A 7,111-nucleotide genomic window follows, 5' to 3' on the forward strand; every position below is an offset into this window, starting at 1 on the left:
TGGTTGGCCATGAGGTAGCTTATGGCCCTATAATGGACGACGGCGTAGCTTATGGCCCTGTGGCGGGCCACGGGGTAGCTTATGGCCCTGGTGGGCCACTGGGTATCTTATGACTCTGTGATGGGCGCCAGGGTAGTTTATGGCCCTGTGGTGGGGCACAGGGTAGCCTATGGCCTCATGATGGGCACTGAGTAGCCTATGGTGGGCCAAGGGGTAGCTTAATAGGCCACGACTGCCACTTGTCGCTGGACTTCGTTAGTTTTATCGACAGACAAAAATCCTCACAGAGGGAATTTATATCATATGAAGGAACACTGGAGATCTCATTAACAATTTGCTTAAAATTTCCCTGTGACACTAATGTCATTAGTAATTATCGTGTGTCAAGTGCGTATTGAGTGACTCTGGTATGTTGAATGTGGTAGGTGTGTCAGGTAAGCCAATCTTCTCACCTACGAAAGCAAAAGACTTGGCAGACGATGTCCAGTCTTTTGCTTTCGTACTAATGGCGCCCCAGTGTAAATCAGGGGCGCCATGAGTACACTAAGAGAAAACACAATAAGTGTCCGGGGTCCAAGACTGTTCAACAGCCTCCCCAGCATACATAAGGGAGATTACCAATAGATCCCTGGTTATCTTCAAGAAGGAACTGTGACACATACCTAAAGCCAGTGCCCGATCGGCCGACTTGTGGCTCGTACGTTGGATTGCGTGCAGCCAGCAGTAACGAGCTGGTTGATCAAGCTCTGATTCACCAAGAGGCCAAGTCAATGACCCTTTCGCGGGGGCCTTGACCCCCTGCACAACCTGTCAATTAAGTGCTGATTCGGTGCTTACAGTCTGCAGTGCGACTTTTACAAGCAACACACAACTAAGATTAATATTTAGGCGTTGTTTTTATTCTTGTTGGGCTGTTGTTAAGTCAAGATTGAAAGAGAGAAAGGGAGTAAGACGGAAGTCAGATCAGGTGAGAGGTTAAGAGACAGCTGAGGTCAGATGAGAGGTTAAGAGAGAGCCGAGGTCAGATGAGAGGTTAAGAAACAGCTGAGGTCAGATGAGAGACTAAGAGAGAGCCGAGGTCAAATGAGAGGTTAAGAGAGAGCTGAGGTCAGATGAGAGGTTAAGAAACAGCCGAGGTCAGATGAGAGGTTAAGAAACAGCCGAGGTCAGGTGAGAGGTTAAGAGAGAGCCGAGGTCAGGTGAGAGGTTAAGAAACAGCCGAGGTCAGATGAGAGGTTAAGAAACAGCCGAGGTCAGATGAGAGGTTAAGAAACAGCCGAGGTCAGATGAGAGGTTAAGAAACAACCGAGGTCAGATGAGAGGTTAAGAAACAACCGAGGTCAGATGAGAGGTTAAGAAACGGCTGAGGTCAGGCGAGAGGTTAATTAATGGCGTAAAATACCGACAATTAAATGAGTGAAACACACGTGCGTATCGTCAATAAAAATACGCACCTGTTGCACATGTCTGCACATGTCTGCCCTGGCTCGTAATAATAATAATAATAATCTTTATATCTTAAAGTACCTGATATAACTTATGACTAGGGGAAGAAGGTGTCTTAAGGAAATACGCCCAAATGCTTCCACCCGCACCGGGACCTCAGTGTGTGACCTGAGTGCGCTGCCAACCGAGCTACGGGACACCGAAAAAATACCTGTCAGAAGTGGGATTCGAACCCACGCCCGGAAGACCGGACTGCGACCTGAACGCAGCGCCTTGGACCGCTCGGCCATCCTGACACATTCAACTCGATGGTCTATACCCAACACAAAGAAGAGGAAATCTTTCGGCGGCTGGACTTTATATAGGGATCCCTGGTAGTGAAAACTTGGATACTGAGACGAAAACTGCTGTCTTATGCATGTTCTGGTGCAGTGATTCTCAGCCCAGCACATCTTAAGTCCCACCAATCACGCTATCAAAAAATCTCGGTCCCACCAGGATGGAAACGGCAAGCACAATCATTGCGAAGAGGTCATTTATATGTTTACAGATATTACGTTGTTATGGTGATCATTTACGATAAGTTTTCGGGATAAAAAAAAATTGCAACAGCGTTATTTGGAGTTAAGTTTATTGTCATGGCTTCACAAACAAAAATAACAATTCGGTTAGTAGAGGAAATTGTAATAATGTCGAGTATTAATTTTACTGCAGCGGTAACTGTAAAATACAAAGATAAATATACAGAAAATGCTGTATTGTTATTGAGAGTAAATTTTATCGCTATGACAAAAGCCCATACAAACAAAAATCATTCTATTGATGAAAATTGCTGGGCCAGATGTATAGAGCAAATCAAAAGCTACTGACACCAACACGTCCTGTGACAAGAATATTAAACCTGTCCTGGCAATAGATGATATATCAACGATACTTTAAGGTAGCCAGGGAGAGTCATAGATATGAAGGATGGCAGGTGTTGACAACCTTCAAGGTAGCCAGGGAGAGTCATAGACATGAAGGATGGCAGGTGTTGACAGCCTTCAAGGTAGCCAGGGAGAGTCGTAGACATGAAGGATGGCAGGTGTTGATAACCTTCAAGGTAGCCAGGGAGAGTCATAGACATGAAGGATGGCAGGTGTTGATAACCTTCAAGGTAGCCAGGGAGAGTCATAGACATGAAGGATGGCAGGTGTTGACAACCTTCAAGGTAGCCAGGGAGAGTCGTAGACATGAAGGATGGCAGGTGTTGACAGCCTTCAAGGTAGCCAGGGAGAGTCATAGACATGAAGGATGGCAGGTGTTGATAACCTTCAAGGTAGCCAGGGAGAGTCGTAGACATGAAGGATGGCAGGTGTTGATAACCTTCAAGGTAGCCAAGGAGAGTCATAGACATGAAGGATGGCAGGTGTTGACAACCTTCAAGGTAGCCAGGGAGAGTCGTAGACATGAAGGATGGCAGGTGTTGACAACTTTCAAGGTAGCAAGGGAGAGTCATAGATATGAAGGATGGCAGGTGTTGACAACCTTCAAGGTAGCCAGGGAGAATCATTGACATGAAGGATGGCAGGTGTTGACAACCTTCAAGGTAGCCAGGGAGAATCATTGACATGAAGGATGGCAGGTGTTGACAACCTTCAAGGTAGCCAGGGAGAGTCATAGACATGAAGGATGGCAGGTGTTGACAACCTTCAAGGTAGCCAGGGAGAGTCATAGACATGAAAAATGGCAGGTGTTGACAACCAGTATGGTAGACAATTGGTGTAAAACACGTTATAGACTCAGTTTTACTCTACAGTAAAATTCTCGCCGGAGCGAGACAACGTTTATAATGAAGGTAAACTCTTCACCAAATGTCTTCATGCCGGACATCATAAACACTTGCTGGTGAGGGCATACTTCTGTCTCAATGATGTGGGCCTCATCACAGCCCATGACCAGGAAAGTGGCAGGCCCCGTGGGCCCTCTAGACAGGCAACAACTATTTAGGTGATTTAGAAAGATGTGTGTGTATGGCCCACTTTTATTTTTTTTTTTTACAAGAAATATCAACATGAGAAGATTCTCTGTAGTTTGAGGATTAGACATTCACATTTCACTCATCGTTATCCACTTGTGGATGCTGCTCTTTCTTGCCTTTTGAGATGTCATTGACAGCTACAAATACCTTACTGCCAACAGTTAACTGACAATGTTCGTCATGGTTTTTTTTCGACTGAATTATTTGTCTGAATTTCGGCGAACGTTTAGGAGAAATAAAAATTATTTTTACTAGAAATTTCAATAAAAAGAGCGTCTTTTGCGAGGAAATTGTTTATCGTTTTCTGGTTTGTGGGACTGTTTTTTTTTTTTATCTAATTTCAATTTGAATAGATGTATTTGTGTGTGTGTGTGTGTGTGTGTGTGTGTGTGTGTGTGTGTGTGTGTGTGTGTGTGTGAGTGTGTGTGTGTGTGTGTGTGTGTGTGTGTGTTGTCCTTATGGTATGGAATACTGGATTTTTTACGCCTAATGATCTTTCAAGTCCTCAATTGTTCCCTTCTGTCTGGGGAGTGAGTTTGTATTTTATATCCTATGCACAAAGCACGTAAGGTTCATCAAGTAAATGTGTTTCTGCTGTATATGAAAGATTTCTTGGAAACTGGTTTGCCAGACTTGAGTTCTGGAGGTGGGAGACACAGTGCCTGCACTCTGGTGGAGGTGGGAGACACAGTGCCTGCACTCTGGTGGAGGTGGGAGACACAGTGCCTGCACTCTGGTGGAGGTGGGAGACACAGTGCCTGCACTCTGGTGGAGGTGGGAGACACAGTGCCTGCACTCTGGTGGAGGTGGGAGGCACAGTGCCTGCACTCTGGTTGAGGTGGGAGACACAGTGCCTGCACTCTGGTGGAGGTGGGAGACACAGTGCCTGCACTCTGGTGGAGGTGGGAGACACAGTGCCTGCACTCTGGTGGAGGTGGGAGACAGTGCCTGCACTCTGGTGGAGGTGGGAGGTACAGTGCCTGCACTCTGGTGGAGGTGGGAGGTACAGTGCCTGCACTCTGGTGGAGGTGGGAGGTACAGTGCCTGCACTCTGGTGGAGGTGGGAGGTACAGTGCCTGCACTCTGGTGGAGGTGGGAGGTACAGTGCCTGCACTCTGGTGGAGGTGGGAGACACAGTGCCTGCACTCTGGTGGAGGTGGGAGACACAGTGCCTGCACTCTGGTGGAGGTGGGAAGCACAGTGCCTGCACTCTGGTTGAGGTGGGAAGCACAGTGCCTGCACTCTGGTTGAGGTGGGAGGCACAGTGCCTGCACTCTGCTGGGAATGTGACGGTATATATGGTCATTGGAACTTTAGATTGCTCACTCCCGCAAAGTACAATCATCATCGAATGAATAATCATAAATATGCTTCCTCATTTGGAAAATCTTAACGTAGTGAGAGACGGCTGATGAGGTAAAAAGAGGTAAATATATTATGTACTTGTATTCTCTGTACTGATATGTTAAATATTCATTAGGCAGTGAGTGGGGCAGGTAACCACAAGCGTACCAAGTACGCTTGATCTGCCATGTATCTCAGGAATGTCACTTTTGTCTAATGTGGTAATAAAAGCTGGTGAATGAAAATAACGTAGCCTGTGTAACAAAAGTGGTATGTGGAAGGTGTCAGAAACACCCAGAGTGAAGTTATTAGAGCAAGTTTAGGAAAGCGTTGGGCACCTACGGCGGAACAGATAAGACAGGTGTTTGATATATTCTGCGTGTCAGGTAGCCAAGTCTTAAACTCCTGTTAGTCTAAAATATAATATTACTGCAGCTCTAGTAATTCATAACTATCCCACAAAATGGAAATACAAAGTCACTATCTGATATCTCTCTCTCTAGGATGGACCGAAGCGTCGTCCATTTTTTTTGCTTCCAGTTTGTGGTCTAGTTACGCGGGTCTACCATGCGTGACAAACACACTTCAGTCACAATTCTCTGTTCTCATGACCGCTACAAAATACGGGGCAACAACAATTCTCTACTCTCCTGACCACTACAAAATACGGGACAACAACAATTCCCTGCCCTCATGACCACTACAAAAAGCGCTCGCGGGAGGGGGACGAGTGAACAGTTTTGCATATTAGTGTTATGGAACCTGTGAGAGGGAGATGTAGAGTGGGAATTATGGTGATGTTGTTTTCTGGGGGGAGAGTTTGTAATGTGTGTGTGTGTGTGTGTGTGTGTGTGTGTGTGTGTGTGTGTGTGTGTGTGTGTGTGTGTGTATTCCTCATTGAGTACAAGAGGTCGTCAGTTTCCTCACAGTAGTTTAATTCATTGCACTCAGCCGGGAGTGGTTTCACTTCACTCTTGGTAACTGAAACTTGGAAGTTCAGATCGATGTGTTCTGTATCACCCTCTCTCTCTCTCTCTCTCTCTCTCTCTCTCTCTCTCTCTCTCTCTCTCTCTCTCTCTCTCTCTCTCTCTCTTCCCAAGGCTGGTAGGAAGGTGGAATGTTTTTGCCTAAAAACGCAACTTTTTTCTTGTTTTTTTTCAGTCTAGTGAGGAAATTTTTCCTTTTGACAGAATTTGCTGCAGTTTGTCCTCCTGTGACTCGTGATGGTTTATGGATACGGTCTGGACAACATTTAACAGCCCAACGATGCCGTAAATGCCTCATGTGTCTACATTACGTAACTTATGTCCTTCGGTTTGCAGCGAGTTTTGGATACAAGCTAGGCTGCGATACACATACACACACACATGTGTCATCACTGTTGATGTCATGGCTGCTTATGTTATCACGACTGACTCTGCCACCAGAGCTGATGCCTATTTGACGCTACCATCGTTGTCTCTCTTACCTCTTCTTTATCACACAAAAAATGGGCCATGTGTCTATGAGTATCTCTGACAAACGGTAACTGACGCCGGTACTGCTACTGACGACGCCGCTGACGTCTCTTCTGTGTGACTGTCAGCCTTCAGCTTGCTACCTTGGTGTTGGTAACCCCATTTTGTATTAAGCTTAAAAAATAATTATCTGTGTTGGTAAGTTTAACAGGTTAGGTAAGGTTTATCAGGAAAGAGGACAAGTGTTTCCTGACGCGGGTCTTAGTGATATGATGACCCACAGCTGGAGTTTGTGGTCATATGACCGGGGCCTTCCGCTGGCTTACAGGTCCATCCCTTTAAAAATTATGGTTATTCTACCCATTAGATATTTTTGTGTTGATAGTTTGTGTATTTGCTTTCTATTGCCAGGAGTGCGTGGGTAAGGACCAAGTTCTTCTGCATATCAAGGTACTTTTCTGACTGCACAGAGATTGTGAATATGAAAATCGCAAGCCTTGATAATTTAGTTTATGTGCTCAGCAAATGACACTGAAGAATCCAGGTAGACACCGAGATCATTTATGTATTTGGAGACCAAAACAATGTTCACATCAAAACGCAGTACCTTCCTCTGAACGGTGTCTCGTTGTTGCAAGATAACAAGTGTAATAATGTTGGTGGAATTACCGACGGTATGTTAGATAAAGGACACATGTGTAACTAATACGACATTTTATTGTGGCAACGTTTCGCTCTTCAGGAGCTTTGTCAAGCCGTTACAAATAACATAGGGACACTGAGGGTATAGTGTGTGTACTCAACTAGTTGAGGTTGCAGGGGTCGAGTCCAAGCTCCTGGCCCC

At 45.6% G+C, this 7,111-nt stretch overlaps 1 non-coding gene across 1 annotated transcript; it reads right to left on the reverse strand.

Annotated features, from left to right (window-relative positions):
• Nucleotides 1-1,658: 1,658 nt before the first annotated feature.
• On the reverse strand, nucleotides 1,659-1,742 carry TRNAL-CAG (transfer RNA leucine (anticodon CAG)). The gene has a single exon. It is a non-coding gene; the product is annotated as a tRNA-Leu (tRNA).
• Between the last annotated feature and the right edge of the window lie 5,369 nt (nucleotides 1,743-7,111).

The sequence above is a fragment of the Cherax quadricarinatus genome, unplaced genomic scaffold (genome assembly GCF_038502225.1).
Source record: "Cherax quadricarinatus isolate ZL_2023a unplaced genomic scaffold, ASM3850222v1 Contig3510, whole genome shotgun sequence".
In the NCBI taxonomy this organism is placed as follows: Eukaryota; Metazoa; Arthropoda; class Malacostraca; order Decapoda; family Parastacidae; genus Cherax; species Cherax quadricarinatus.